Genomic DNA, 16,904 nt, shown 5'->3' with positions numbered 1-16,904 from the left:
AACAAACCCTAGGATATGAAAGTATCCATTTCAGCCGTGCGTCCCCTATCTACCTGATCCCGAGCTTGGCTCCATTCCAGTGCACCTCACCAAGATCAATAGCCAAATACACAAGGGTTCATATAAATCAGGCGCATTTACCTCGGCCGGTTACTAATATCAAACATCCATATTTTGTGTAAGAAGATGTGTGTAAAATCTATAATAAATTTGGCAGGTGATGACACCGATGTATGACTCCGTACATTGTGAGGTAAGTCTGTTAGGTTGTCAAAAGTTGACATTTGTCGATTCAGTGACCACAAAATAAAAATACTTGTATGGTGTAGTACAGCGCCATCTGGTTCAGCTGTCGAACTACGCCACGTTTTCTTATACCTATCGAGGCAACCATCTCTAAGACCTTCATCTTTATACATCTCCTGAGCTATGAGAGGTTAGTATAAACAGATAAGATTAACCGATATACGCACCAGGTTTAAATTAGCTATCGTTTTATGGAAAACTGCTTCGATAAAGGGTCAAGATATACTGGTTTATAAATGGCCTAATAGTGAACAGTGACCGGGTAATGTAAGCAAAGTAATTTGCTGTGGACATGTAATTTCGGAGCTACAAGATTAACAAGATTAACTAGAAACACATTAGCTTCTGCAACGATAAATCACTACTGTAACGTAACTTTACATGTAAGTAATACTCGTAGAACGGACTGCTTTTGAACAATATATTATAAATTATTTATACTGTCGCGAAGTTAAATAAATAGGTTAAATTTGCAATTAACAACTTTATTGATGGCTTTATCAAAAATAGGTGAACCTAAAATTCTAAGACATGAATTGGAATGAACAGAGATAAGTGGGCAAAATGGTGTTAAAGTTTGTAAAAGTATGTCGGTGAAATTTTGAGTGAAGTCTATGTTTGAGAAATAATAAAACTAAACTGATCCCCACGTGGCCCTTTTCATCAGATTTCGTCGTGAAGCTCGAGTTTCTATCGTTTGTGAATACAAAATGAATATAAACAAGCCCTAGAGACTGAAGTTTAGTGCGAAGTTTATTGTATTAAAGTTAGGAGTTTATTGTTATGCAAACTAAACACTAACTATTGCACGACTGGGAACTATATCATCTCAACTACACAGCTATTTCATTCTGTTGGTATTTTGGTATCAAACCCATAATAATTGTCAAGAAAAAATAAAAATACAATATGTTAGTTACATCAAAATCATACGTTTCATGCCTAACTACTTACTCGTAATAAATAAATAAATAGGTAGGTAAATAAGACTTGTGTTATGGCCCCTAGTTAGACGAAGATTTTACATAAAATATCCAAAACTTAAAAGTAGATCCGTTCTTAGATATATCATTATACAAACACGTGCCTTAACCAGGATTCGAATGCATGACCTTCAGCTTCAAAAGCACTACGCCACAAAGACAGTTAAGCCAACATGGCGTGTGTCAATAACATTCAGAAAGTTAATGTACTATCGCGCTCACTGTAACTGGCGTAGACTCATAAATAGTTCCGCCACACTACTGCGACCTACCCCACCGTGAACCCGGTTAATTAAATGGTTTTTGACACGAGCACATAACTAAATAGTTAGCGAGTGCGACTTATATACTCATATTTATCGATTGTTTACGTATATGTCATGAAGCTTTTATTTTGCTCTGTTTACAATCCTAGGGCCTCCCTAAACAAATTCTCGTGTGTACTTATGACTGGGGCGATAATTATTTTTGCTTTTACTTTTCTAAGCGGTAGGGGAGAGCGGGGTTAAACGTGCCGGGGGTAAGTTGTTCCAATGGGAATAGGAACGCAAATAAACCATGGAGCGATTCGTATGATGTTTGTCGCGAAAAGTCAGACCACTATGCGGTTGCAGGAGCCGTTTTCGTTGCTTCCATTATACTAGAATAGTAGTTATGGAAAATAAATCAAAAACGAGGGCACAACGAACCCCACGGATAATCACATTTTTGCTTTGGATTGTTCTTACTATCTGTTGATAGTACACAACAAAATATCATATATTTCGACGAACTGCAAAGTACTCTTTTAGCGTGTGTGAACTGAGATTAAAATATTTGACGGATAAGTTATAAATTTAAGCAACGGAACAACCCGTCCCATAATGGGGTTAGTTGTTCCGTTCCGAGACCTATCTCATGAAAAAAAATCTGGTTAAAGAACTGTTTAACGATGCACAAAACAATATCGCTACTCAGAAACGCAAAAAATCATTATTTAATATAGCGCAACCCACATACCTTATTAGGGTTCCGTACCCAAAGGGTAAAACGGGACCCTATTACTAAGACTTCGCTGTCCGTCCGTCCGTCCGTCCGTCCGTCCGTCCGTCTGTCACCAGGCTGTATCTCACGAACCGTGATAGATAGACAGTTGAAATTTTCACAGATGATGTATTTCTGTTGCCGCTATAACAACAAATACTAAAAACAGAATAAAATAAAGATTTAAATGGGGCTCCCATACAACAAACGTGAGTTTTGACCAAGGTTAAGCAACGTCGGGAGTGGTCAGTACTTGGATGGGTGACCGTTTTTTTTTTGCTTTTTTTTTGTTTTTTTTTTTATATGGTACGGAACCCTTCGTGCGCGAGTCCGACTCGCACTTGCCCGATTTTTCACACTGTTTTCATAGATCAAATTTGTATTTTATGAAAATCGGCACGTTTAACCCCGCTCTCCCCTACCGGTATTCAGAGGAAAGGATTACTTTTAAAAGATAGTTGACTAACCCAAGTTCTAAAATTGACCACTCCTCGAACAGCGTGATAATAGTTATTTGTTTTACAAGGGGGCAAAGTTGTTGTTTAACCGCTCGTGCTAATATTGATACCCGAGCAAGCGAAAGATTCTAAAATTGGACCACGAGCGTAGCGAGTGGTTCGAATAATGGAATCTTGAGCGTTGCGAGGGTTTCAAAGCACGAGAGTTAAACAAAATTTGCCCCCGAGTGAAACACAAAATTTTTCACCACACCAACCCGAAGCAAATAATATTAAACGTAAAATATCAAACAAAATCAAATCCAAATGATTGTTATTAAATATTTATCATCCAAAATCATCATTTAAAAGTCAATTCTAGCAGCAAATACAAGAAAACAACTCAAAATTTGCATTTGATTACTTTGCCTCACATGTGAATAAAATGCAACTTTGCTATCAGTTTTTGAAGTGCAAAGTAAGCCTTTCCGAGCTGGCGTGGTGAAAACTTAACTGTGGCAAACTATTAAAGATAATCCTTTTTTACTCTTAGAAATCAAAGTTAACCCACTATTATCACGACACATATGTATAACGGCTCTAAGGCAGTTTCTCTACACACCAAGAAAACTATGCTTTCGTCTAAGACGTGGAACTACGAGCGTGAACGGTGGTCAGTAATAACGTTGAAACTTATTTGTTTTCCTTCATAGCCTCGATCTTCGATTTCCTAGTAATTATATGGTGTATTCCATTTCCTTTATCAAAGAGAATAGAGTGTATAGAGGCGGATTGTCAAAGTAAATTATGTAGCCACTGTAATTTTACTGTTATTTTTCGACAGAAGATTAAACTGTTAGAACGCCATTTGATCTTTGATCCTTATATTCTTTCACTGATATGTGTTAACTTGTTAAATATTAATATTAACGAGATCTACTCGACCCTAGGCCAAAAATATGGTGCAATCTTTTCGAGCGATGGCGCCATAACTTTCAGCCTACTCTCGATTAGATGGCGTTAATATTAATATTAAACTGCACATAACAGTGAAAGAATAAGGATCAAAGTCAAATGGCGTTCGAACAGTTTAATCTTCTGTCGAAAGATGGTAGTAAATGTACTGTAGCTAAATAATTTACCATGATAGTAACTCTCTATTTCAAATTCTCTTTGCCCTTGTTAACCAAAGTCTTTAATTTCCTTGTAATGTTCTAAGTATTTGTCATGAATTTGTAAGCCCTCATTCCATTAATTGCTACTTCCATGTTACGTCGATTGTCTGTCAGTCTACATGGTAACTGATGCTAAATGGGATTGAATTCGGGGTTGGTTGCCGTAGGTAGGTACTCATTAACCAGGATTGTTTGATGGCAGTTTGTTTAACAACTGACGAATAGATATTGACGTGGCTCATTTGTAAGTAAACATAACTGTTGTACAGACAGCAACACTCCTGACTGTACAGACAGCAACACTCCTGACTGTACAGACAGCAACACTCCTGACTGTACATCGGTGGATCTTATGCCTTTTGTAATAATGCCATTTAGTTATAGAGGTTGGGATATTTTAATTTATATTCTTAAATAGGAATGAAGTTGAATGAACTCAACATGATTTACTATGTACTTATATTTAAAATGTCAGCTTATTTAAGTATCAGAAAATACGATTTCCTACATTTTCGAGCTCGGAAAAACATATTATATCCCGTCAGTTTGGTCACTCATTTTACCCACAAATCAATAATTGGGCCTCGATTTTTCTACTTTAGTACCTAATGGCTCCGTAATCTATAAGTAGTGCCTATATATTTTTGTGTTCCGGATATTTAGGTACCTAAATATCACCGATTAAATTTCAACGTGTAAAATTTACTCATACAATACCTATCACATTTGACTCGAACAATGTGACATCTCGCGAAGCGCTTCACGCGACACGTCCCGTCGGATTTGTCACGGCCGTTGCGCGACACGTAATCCCGCGCTCGCGTGACACGTAACCGTACGGGACAGGCTACTTTATTATCAGTTTCTTATAAGACGAGGTACGGAGAATATCCTAACTGTTACTAAACAAACAGAACATTTTAATATAATGTAACTAAAATAAGTCAAGCAAATGGAGGAACATCAAATCTCTCGAAACTTTGCTGTGAGGTTTACGAAATACTTTAAACAACAAGTCGGCTTTCTAGTATTCTTCGTACTCTTAGCATTTGTTTTCATAAATGCTAATAAATAATTATGACAGTTGTGACAATGCAACCAACAAATCAGCATTTTTACTCGTTAGAATAGCATTTTCACCCAATAAACAGTAACACGAGCAAGCAACATAAAGTGTTATAATAAACATTACTTATCGTCAAAAACTGAACATGAGGGCGCGTTCAGTTGATACAAATAATGGCACGAGAATCTAATGGCTACTACCCCCCTTATATAAAGTGGGGTGAAACGGGGGTGAAATAGCTTTTTAATTGCTTGCATCGATACTTAACTTAGCTGTAAGTGAAGCTCGATAATGGAGTCTTTAATTGGTTTTATTTGGAGGTGATTGTTTATAGTGGCCATTAAATATGGAGGGTGAAATATAGGTTTTGATGGTGTATCAATCGCCCTCACACATCTATATGTATCTATAAAAAGAAATGGCCGCGGTATAAATATATGGTAAGGTTTCTGAATGTTTTCAAACACGCTCACAATAAAGTTTATAATTTTATCGTAATCGAGAAAGTTCCGAGATATCCTGAACCGATAAATCGTCCGGAGGCTATGGAGCAAAATATTTATATGCAAATTTGCAGGTTTGAGAGTAAACCTTGCCGAATCTAGTAGTAGACTCGACGTCAACGATATGTGTACACTTTTGCATCTTACTCGTTTGTAATAAGGCAAAAAATGTAAACAGATCTTTAACCACGACAGTGTCTATTCGGGAAAAGTAGGTAATTGAATTGATAACACTCAAAATCCAAACTTACATAATATACGTCTGTATTTAACTTGACTACAAATCAAAATCCATTAGAAATGTTATCAATATCAATATTCACCATCAACCATCCTTCATACTAACATAATAGAAGACTATCCCCCCATCTACATTGTCAACCGGAAAGCGTAGATCGCATCGGTTGCACACTATCAACATCAACACTGCACGGTGCACGCATATACATACTCCAAGAACAAAGTGTACCTAACGATCCTTATATCAACGAACTACGGTCTACTAAAGATCCTAGCGTGTATGTAAAATTGACCAGTAAAAAACCTTATTTAACCTTTTGACCGCCAAAGACGTCAAGTGACGCGCGCGGCTACAGCCCAGTATCAACCTTCGTGCATTCCAGCAAGGTTCACGATGACGCGGCGCGCACGATACGCGCGGCGTTTAAAAGGTTAAACGAGATAAGGCATATTAGTTCGGAGCGCATGTGCAAGAGATACGGACTAATGATGATCCGACTGTTTGTGCAAATTTGACTATATTAGAACCTTATTGCAACGAGATAGGGTCTATCAAAGATTCGTCTATGTAAGGAGTGAGATTGTGGCGTGTCGGTATGACGTCACGCCGTGTATAAAGCACGCACGCCAAGGTGTTACCGAGACTGGAGGGTAGACAGAATAAACACTTTGAAGGTGGATTTGAACGTTTCAGTTCAATTGTGCAGAATAATGATCACAATCATGTACATAATATAATGCTGACTGTTCCTACCTATTATTAGCTTCTCGCCAAGCATAAGAGCAGATAAAAGATAATTTAAAGATTGTTACCAAACATAGAGGTGCTCAAAAATATTTCTCAATATCCGTTATCTCTCAGACATCATACTAATAAAATTAAACCCTCTAAAAGGCCTCTTTATAATGGTTTTTCATGGGTTTTTCCATTAAACCGGGTGCTGTCTGACATCTAATCAGAACACTTTGGCCAGCTGTGTCTCGAGATACCTAACGATAACGTTCGGAGCTGATAACCTAATCAAGACAGCCTGCTTTGCATAACGACATAGCTGTTTCTGTTCAATTACAGTAATACTTATTAATATTATGTTTGCAGTTTTAATCAAGGGCAAATGTCATGAAACAATTCACACGAATAGACTATATTTACAAAGGCAGACTCCAACCAAAACTATAAAAGGTTTTTCTTTTTTAATTATATATCTTTACCCTTCATACCACAATAATAGGTTTTGTGTTAGTATATAATAGCTAGTAGTATATCCGATAGATTTGACAAGAGAATATATAAGTAAATAGAAGTTATTGAAATATAAAACGACTACAATCTTCCGTTGCAAGCTTCGCGCGGCGCCCCATATCTTGTGGTCCTTTCTAATATCCTGGCATAAAGCCTCCACTTAAAGGAAATAATTGTCTAATTTTTACTGGCATCTTTTTATCCTACGAGAGAATTCCATCAGCCGGTTTTGTAAAAAATCAAGCTTTCCAGAATCTGCGCTACGAGACTCGGAAGCCATTATCATTCTCGTCACGCACTGTTCCGCTCCCAATAAAGCATATTAGAGTTAGTAGGATATTAAAAAGTTATCCAATCGAATTCCATACATGTACCGAGCACGGCATACATATTTATCGAGCTGGCTTCGTCTGGACCGCATCCAACCGAAGGGCTGCATGGGCCACTATCGATATTTGGGTACATGCATTCACATGTATGTCTGAATGTTTTCCTCTACGGGTTGCATTTCTTAACCGATTCTTGTGACATTTTGTGAGCAGGTACCTACAATATATTTTATGTCGGTTCAGATTTTACAAAACTTAAAAAATTACGGAGCCATGGAGATTCACGAGGGCTACATTACAGGTCACAGAGCCACTAGTTGTGTTATTTACACGATAAAATAAATTCACGGCCCGATTGATTTTTCCCATATTAGAATCAGAGATTCATTTACAGAGATGAACTTATAATATAAGATAAACTAAACTTATAATACCCTCTATTTTCGTTAAATGGGACCGACTGAACTGGACTGGAATGCCAAGTTTCCACGTGACATTAATATTAGGTACCTACCTACCTACGAGTAACTTTGTAAGTATAAAAAGTTTAGACCATTATATTTTAATATTTTTAATGGAACGAAATAGTCTATTAGTTCATGCGGTGTTAATTGTTTAAGTTCAAAATACTAAAATAAATATTAGGTAACAAAAGTTATATTTATATGCGCAAAAACACACAACACACGTTTTATTGAGCGTACTGTATGACTAGGTCAAATGGTCAAAGACATCGATATTTAAAAAAAATGTAGTGTAGAATCTTACACATTGTACAATAATATTTGTTTATAAAAAATATCGATATCGATAAATAATCAGCACAACTCCACCCGGGAAAAGTAGCGGAATAATGCATAGCGTTGTTCTTCATCTCCGAAGATAAATATTTAATTTTATTTGCATCCAAATGTCCCGTTATTACTTCGCGAAGAACCGAGAAGGTTTAATAAAGGCCAAGAAAATTATTACCGACTTGTAATGGCTTTTGGATGGAGTTGGAAAATTCCCCATTCTTTGAGAACATCACAAAACCATTCCATTGAATGTTACTGTCTTACATTATATCTGTGAAAGAGATAACATATGTTTTAGTACGAGTACGAGTACACGGCTATTCCATTTCAGCAGATGTTTCCCGGAGATTACTATCGATATCGTATTTGCATTAGGATTCCCGCGCCTCAAAAGAAAAAAACGGAACCTTTAAAGGATCACTTGTGCGTCTGTCTGTCCGTCTGACGCAGCCTATTTGTTTCGAAACTACTGGACCGGTTAAGTTGAAATTTGGTGTTTAAAATTGGTGTGAAATTATTAGTAAGTCTGTGACCCAAAGACGAGCATGTCACGCACCTATATAAATAAATTTTACACATAGGGGACACTTTTGGGAAATGTATGTCAAAATAAAAATAAAACATTTGCAATTATCGTGTTGTATATCAAATGAAAGGGCTCGTTGTGAGAATCTTTTATAATTTTAAGATAAATTAGATTATGAGATATTTAAGAAAATCGGCAAAAAAATACTGTGAAAGATTCACTTTAGAACGCGAACTGTATCTCTATCTCTACTTGGAAAATAATCCCAGGTAGGCAGATATCTTTGAAGCGTTTTTTCATCCGCTACTATTATTGATGCTGATTGTACCTAGTTACTTTTATAGCTATATGTATATGTAACACTAAATTAGTCTTACATATAGCTATAAAAATGCATCAGGTTTGGTTCCAACTACGTAGTTTTATGTTTCTCATCGTCATAAAATCGCCACTGAACAGACGTTCAAGTGTTTTGACATTCGATGACCTTCAACTCGTACATTTGTGTATTTTGGCGAGCAATTTCATTTCTATTATTGGTGCACTCTCTTAAAACTACATCCTAAGATGCATCAAGCACACATTGGGTGATTTTGGGGTCGTGATCCTGAATGTCATAATGTGTTAAGATGGTCATACTAGACAAATTTCCCCATGAAAGAAATCCAGAAATCATGAGAAAAAAGTCTAATGGACACCTTAGCTCGAAGTAGACGAATTTACAATTTTTTACGATTTTCATATACTTTCATATACATAGGTCCTATATGAAACCTTGTTCAGTATGACCATCTTAGTACATTTTTGACAGTTAAGTATAGTCAGTAGGTATTAGAGATTACAATCTATTTCTCTCATGAATGAAGGTTTCTTTTATCATTGGTGCATACTTTTGGAGCCCACCCTACGCATTAGGCACAGACAGTATTTAGGGGGCGAAGTCAAGGGGTTCCTTTTGTGTTCTCCGCTAGGCTTTTAGAGGATGTTTGAAAGCTCTTTGTTTTATTTGTGTTTGTTTCCTTTATTCCATAATTGTATTTTGCCAAAAAGATGTCAACTAACCATTAAATAGGCGGAGGTGTATTTTAATAGTAATGGTTATGAATTTGATTTAAATTACTTATCCATGAAAATTAGTGAAATGATCTGAATTTTTGCCTGCAATTCATTAAAAGAATGATCCTTTTTTTTCTATTTAGATGTTTGCCTAAAAGAAATTTTGAACGAAGGATTGTGTTTTTCCGAAAATCAATCCCTAAGATCAATGATAATGGGGGTGTTGGGGGTTTAGCATTAAGTGTGCTATTAGAGTCCATTTAAGCTAACTTTGCATCAACTTGAGCCGAGCAAAGTGAGGAGTGTCATAATGAACGTCATATGTCATAGAAATTTGATATTAATGATGGCATCGCCTAGCTTTGTCATTGCAAAAACGAACAAACATACAAACACACAAACAGACAGACGCGGCGTAGGACTTTGTTTTATAAGGTGTAGTGATGATTCGCGATTTTCTAAATAATTTTATTCTCTAGGTAGGAAGTACGTATACTTCTCTATGCTATAGTCTCTTGAGGTTCAATGTCCTAATACTAGTACAAATTACCTCCAATGAAATTTGAATAATTATTAAATGGAACAGAGTTGCTTTTGCTAGGTTTCGTTTGATTTTAAAACAAAGCAAAATTAACTCTATTTTCTAATACCATTAATTCAAATTTGTCTGACAAATGCTATTGTATGGTGGGCCGCTAAAGGGTAGGTAACATATTTTACCATCGGTCACTGTCACTACATACTCCTACGTCTCGCCGACTCAGAATTACTTTCGACTCGCAGACGCAATGTCACCTGACGAGCTTTGGTGATAGGACAGCCTTGAAAACCATATCGATCGGAGACATACGTCTTCAAGGGTTAATAAAGATTGTTGACTGTCTATGACATAGTTATGATTAAACATAGTTATGATAAAAACTAAACAATTACGGATTTATAAAATCTTCACGTATAATCTGAAATATCACGCGCACGCCAATATCAGAGATCTAAACTAGTTAACATAAGGGTAACATTCCATTTCCAACGACAGCTGCACTACTGTCAATTTTACTATGGAAATTGACAATGACAGCGACGCGTTCAGTACCGGTAGTGCAGATGCGGTTAGAAATGGAATGTTACCATTAACCTCATTTGACAGAATATTACTTTAACAGCGTACATTTGTAAGCGTTATTGGCGCTGTACGTACGACAAATCAAGACGAATTTACAGATGTTACCGTTCCAAGAACTAATATCAAAGCTTTATGCCTTTTAATAGAAAACAGGTGGCATATAAACAACGGGCTAGTATTTAAACGATCAGCAATAAAATACAAACCTAGCCTAACCTAAAAACTAATTGCACAGCAAAACATCATTCTGCTATGCGTCTCATAATTTTTTGAAGGACGTATTTTATATTGAGGGACAAATAAAAATTAATCTAAGAAAGATAATTGCTTTTAAATCACAAATGGATTGATCACATCGACTTCATACAACACTAGACATATCAGCCGGCTCTCGATAGCTTGTTTTGGTTGTCTAAGCCCACAAGCACAACCAACCGGCGTCTACAAACGCCGGCAACCACTTGACTGACGACCCGCAACCGTCACTTGTCACAACACTCACTCGTTGCTATATGCTTACACCTTACACTAGAATAACACTAAAAGCTCTGATATGTGGTTATAGGCCTCGTGTTTCCCCGGGCGGCGTGCGGCCGGCTGGGCGGGCGGGCGGCGACTGCCGGCCTCCCGCCCGCCCCGCCCGCGGGAAATGGGTTAACGATCACGCTTGCGATAATGCGTCTTGATTTGTGGCTAGGTGACAATAGGGGATTGTTTTTGAAAAAGGTAAATAGAGAAAAATTAATTGGTGTCGTCATTAGTTTCAGGATCTAGATAAGAAGGTTACTTTTTAGCCACTTTGGTCTAGTTGGTTCAGGAATTGCTTGTTATACCGGTGGTTCTGGATTTAATATTGAAACTCTTAAATTTCTTATTCCTAGGAATTAAGATACTTAATCAATTTATGCGTATAAATTATAATAATCATTAAACCATGGCTTTCATTTGCCTTTATAACTTTTGAAGGATAATAGTGTATGTACATATAATATTGGGCAGATTCCATATGTTCTAGAAATTAGAGCGGAAAGTCAGTTCCGATAAAGTGCAGTAGGTACAATCAGCATCAATAGTAGGGCATCAAACAACGCACGAAAAGTATCTGGAATACATTTCCAAGTATAGATACATCTCTACAGTTCGCGATCAAAAGTGTATCTCGCAATCTAAATGTTCTACATTCAGAGTCTTACGACCTGATTCGAATTTTACCCAATACACTTTTGATAATTAGAGAATGGTAGATACTTCATTGTATGTTCTTGGAATGTCTCGTATTGTGGCAAGTCGAGATGTTTTCTTATAATTTACCGCTACTGCCTGGCGGCAGTGGCGGGCGGACCGATAGGAAAGTCGGCTTTCAGTTCCCACTTCGATATTTCTTGCAGTAGCTTTCGGTGAAACTCGGAGCTCGAGATTTATAAATATATCGAAACTTCGGTAAATAAAATAATTTGTCTATTTGAAAAAGAAAATTAACATTAATGTAGTTGAGTCTCATTGTAGGTAAGTTATTTTCTCGGTTAAGCTATCTTTTTTACTTATTTTACGTTTTTGATGGAATATTATTTTATTTGATGAAAATTATTTAAAAAACAACAATCAATTGCTTAAATAACTAAATAAAAATAAATAATTCAGCCTATAAACATCCCGCTGCTAAGCACAGGCCGCCTCCTCTCCTCTAGTGCGTAAATTTTATGAGAAATATTTTGGTATTTTCTTTAAACAGAAAGCATTAAAGGAGATTACGATCTAAACACATTAGTTTTTTTGCATTGTTTTATCTGACTTTATCGACATACCCCATTCAACTCACTCAACTCACTGGATATCGAACTTCGATATTTCTTGCCACTTTCTTTCATCAAAACTTGCAACAATACCTTAACTTTAGCTGAGAATTATTTGCGCGTAATCCTAGAGTTTTAATCTCATCGGAGCTCGGGATTCCACAGTAGCTGTCGTAATGTTGTTGTTGTCTGAAGTTACTTTTGGATAAATACTTCTTTAATAATTAAATCGTCATCGACAAGTCCATTAGAAACGGTCAAAATGCACATTATAAATAGGAATAACAATATCGCATAAACGTCTAGTACAAGACGTAATTTATTTAATTAATCTTTATTGCCCATAGGAAATCACATACTACAAAAGGCGAACTTAATGCCATAAGGCATTCTCTACTAGTCAACCTTTAGGCAAAGCCTTAATATGTAATATGTGTAAGTAAGTTTAAAAGATTTCAACACAAGATGTACCTTCGTACTGCCTATCCTGTGCCATACATTTGTGTTTTGTGTTTTGTACAATAAAGAGTTTATACATACATACATACATACATACATACATACATGATATCGAATCGTTTTGGCATCTTGACAGACCGTTTTCAAAGTATGGTAATGGCTTTAAAAATGTACGTAATGGCACAAAGAAAGTTGGCGCACAGTTTCAAAACGTCCCCCGACGTCAGTTTAAAGTTATGATGAACAACCGGGTGGACACTATAATGTGGAAATAGAGATGAATTATTATACAACCTTTGACTTGAATTTTCCATACTTTAAGCCTTAAGGGCCGGTATACAGGCCGACTGCAACTTGAATATAGGAACTGCACGCCAACATTGCAGTTGGCGTGCAGTTCCCATACACAAATTGTAGTTGGGCTGCAGCACGTCTGTATCTAGCCTAAGGTCAAGTTTTGCATTTTGTATGTCTAAATACAAAACAAAAATATAAACAGGCTAAGGGCTTACCAATTTTCTTTAACTAGCCGTTGTTCCAATGTCATTAACAAAAGACAAAAGTGTTTGGACGACAACGGTTTAAAATATGTCTCACGAAAGTTTAATTTCGAAAAGACAAACAGGCCTATTCGGATTTCGAGATAATCACAAGATCTTGAGACGATTTAGAGATCCTAAAAGAAATAGTAATAATAGTAGAAAGAATATCCTATTTTTTTCTGAAATAGTTTAATTTGTTCAAATACTGATTTGTATTGATGGCAGCGCCATCTCTCTCGCTAACTCGGTATCACATGAGTGATCTAATTAGAAGGTCCGAACCATACTGTTCTACCTTAGGGATGGCCAGGGGGCGCCATAAGCCTTCAGTAAGAAGTGCATATACTTGGAAAATTTGACCTATGCCGCTGTGGCCCGGTGGCCGAGTGGCTTAGGCACCTGCCGCGATAGCAGAGGACGCTGGTTCGATTCCAGCCTGGGGCACTAGAGGCCTTGGTCACTTTTTCTCAGTATATGACATTTTATATAAGATTCATAAGAGCTTGTTGCTAGGCCTACATGAATAAAGTATATTTTTGATTTTATTTCAGTTTATGATTTAGAGATCAACTAGATCTACATTAGATATCGACTAGATGTGACTTGGATATCTAGTAAGTCATAACTTGTCGAAATCGTTCAAGAGGACCTGCAGAATCGTGGAAACGTCAAATTTGACATATCTATCTTACAAAATATCTTTAAATTATCCGTATCGTAACTTGTTGAAGTCTAGTAGAAATCTAATTCATTTTCCGAATCGAGCCGAAAAGCTCGTAAACTGCATCTCTTTCTAATACTGAGACCGATTTTAGAACAAAATTAAAGTTTTGTGTGTTCCTATGGTAACCACATTTAGTTTTATTCTTGCTCAATAAGTTTGTACGCCAAGTTTACATTCGATAGTCATTGATCCTACTATTTTTGCACCATTATTGTTGCCAAAGAAATACATAGATATATAGGTACCCCGATAAATGCAGTTACAGTTCCCAACCTCAAACAGGCGTAGCTCTATGTTTAAGTACAGTAGTAAGCTTACCAAGTATATTTATGGGATTCAATGTATTGACGGTTGACGGTCCTCGAGGCGATGTGACCTCGTGGTCGTGATCGTTACGACCCCATATGTCGATAGTTACAGCCGCCTTTCCTCCATAGTACCCTTACCATGAGTTTACCGCGATCACAGTCGCTAGTGACAGTACTGCAACTCACCCGACCTGACGTTCTGAAGGAGGATGGATAAGGGAGAGCTGCACAGTCATTTTCCACAAATGCATACATTAAAATATATCGACAGAATGACGTCACGAACGGTGACACACACTGTGTTCTATTGCATATAAATAGTAATCGTGAGATTTATCTGCATTCGCAGTTAACGGTGTGTGCATCTGTGCTCCCTTAAGCTGTGTGAGTGTGCGTAAGCAGCAAGTGTCAAAATTGACGTTTCTTCAAACATAAACGTCACTTTTGACACTTGTTTGATACTGACATATCCAGTCCATATCGTTTCAATATCTAGTATTTGACGTATCTCATTGGCTTGGACTTGGACTTGGTCCATAGTTGTCACGTCCCTCAGCCATAATAATACAACAAAGAAGAAGAATATCGACTAATACGCTCGCGGCAAACTCGTGGTAAGGGTACAGGGGTCCCATCGAACTCCGATCCGGAAAGCCGTATGAGGGCAATAATAAGAAAAGTAGCCGAGTACATTAGATTCTTGCAACCCTCAGTACAGTCAGCGCAGCACACGGAAGTTGAGCGAAAGAAGCGCTGAAAATAATTCATGTCAATACTTTTAGACTGAAATGTTCAAGATGGAAACTTGAGTTTCTGTTTGAGTTTGTCACGACATTGTGAGCTCTTTTTCTTAAGTTAGCAATTTTTTCTCCGGGACCACGTACGAGCAAAATACGCGATAACTAAATAATCATTCTGATGTCAGTGTACGTTCGAATTGGCCTGTACGATACACTGGTTCTTTCAACTATTGCTCGTTTTTTTTACCATTAGAATTAAGGTAAACAATCTTGATGCGTCTTTTAATTGGAAAACACGTCTTAAAAATAAGTTACGGCAAATATGTAACAATTATGAATCTAATACGGTCATTTATATTCTTCTGCTTTCATAAGTAATAGTTACTGATTTTTAAAAAGCGTTTTTAAAAAAAATTAAAAGACATGTCAAGATCGCTTACCTTTGACTGATAGTAGACCTTATGTTAATGGCAATAAGAGTTACGAGCGGTCAGTGAATTGTGACGAGTGTGGTACTCGTCGAGGCGCGGCCGGGCGCGCCGTCTGGGCCATTAGCAGTGTTTGCATGGCGGCCACTCGGTAACTTACTTACAACACTTGATCTAACCATAGCTGTTAGGCTGTCTGTCCACTGGACGGATTGTTGAGTGATGTAAAAATCTACCAATAGCGCAAAGAATCATCATCATCAAAATTTAAGTCGGTGGAGTATGCGCCAGTTTTCGCGATCCTCGGCCAGTTTTTTTAGGTCCCTGTAAGAAATTAACTTGCTTGAAATTTGATTTTTGCTTTTTTGGTGGCGCAAAGAAAAGCAGAGATTTACTGCAATTTTATTGGTGGATTATTATCTCGCTCGCCGTTCTGCTGCCCTAGTTCCGCTCTAGTTAAGCCAAACCAACTAAGAAACGTAAACTTACGAATAATATTTATTTGCCAAATGCATCACGTTAATGCTTCTAAACCCCTGACAAAATCATTTAAAGAAACATTTTAATATTCAATGTAAATCATATTACATGGTTCCCTCTGCGTCTCCGAGCGTAGACGTCTACGGCGTAACCCCTCTACGCGACGCTCTACGCGCTTAGAACCTTAAATCAAGCGTTTAAAGCCTATTTCACGATAGCAGCTAATTTATACCACCTCAGGAGCTACGAGGGATTGTAACGTAATATTATTCAATGCCTTTTCATAAACGTACTTTAAATAACAGTTGTTTAAATTGTTTAATCCTGGGTTAAAAAGGTTGAGGCTTAGTGTTACAGCCGTATTCGAACAATGAGATACGTCTAATACTAGATATTGAAACGATATGGATCGGATATGTCAGTGTCAAACAAGTGTCAAAATTGACGTTTCTTCAAACAAAAACGTCACTTTTGACACTTGATTGACACTGGCATATCCAATCCATATCGTTTCAATGTCTAGTATTTGACGTATCTCATTTTTCGAATACGGCCGTTAGGCTGTTTAGACAAGATTTTGAGTTAGTTTTCAAATGTTTGAAAAGGACCAATTAGGCACGGAG

At 37.1% G+C, this 16,904-nt stretch overlaps 1 protein-coding gene across 1 annotated transcript in view; it reads right to left on the bottom strand.

The window, feature by feature from the left end:
* The window catches only part of LOC134798617 (dystrophin-like), a 734,075-nt gene that overhangs the window by 573,164 nt on the left and 144,007 nt on the right, over positions 1 to 16,904 (bottom strand). The window lies entirely within an intron of this gene.

This window comes from Cydia splendana, chromosome 1 (genome assembly GCF_910591565.1).
Source record: "Cydia splendana chromosome 1, ilCydSple1.2, whole genome shotgun sequence".
Classification (NCBI taxonomy): Eukaryota; Metazoa; Arthropoda; class Insecta; order Lepidoptera; family Tortricidae; genus Cydia; species Cydia splendana.
This window is presented reverse-complemented; position numbering and strand designations above follow the sequence as displayed.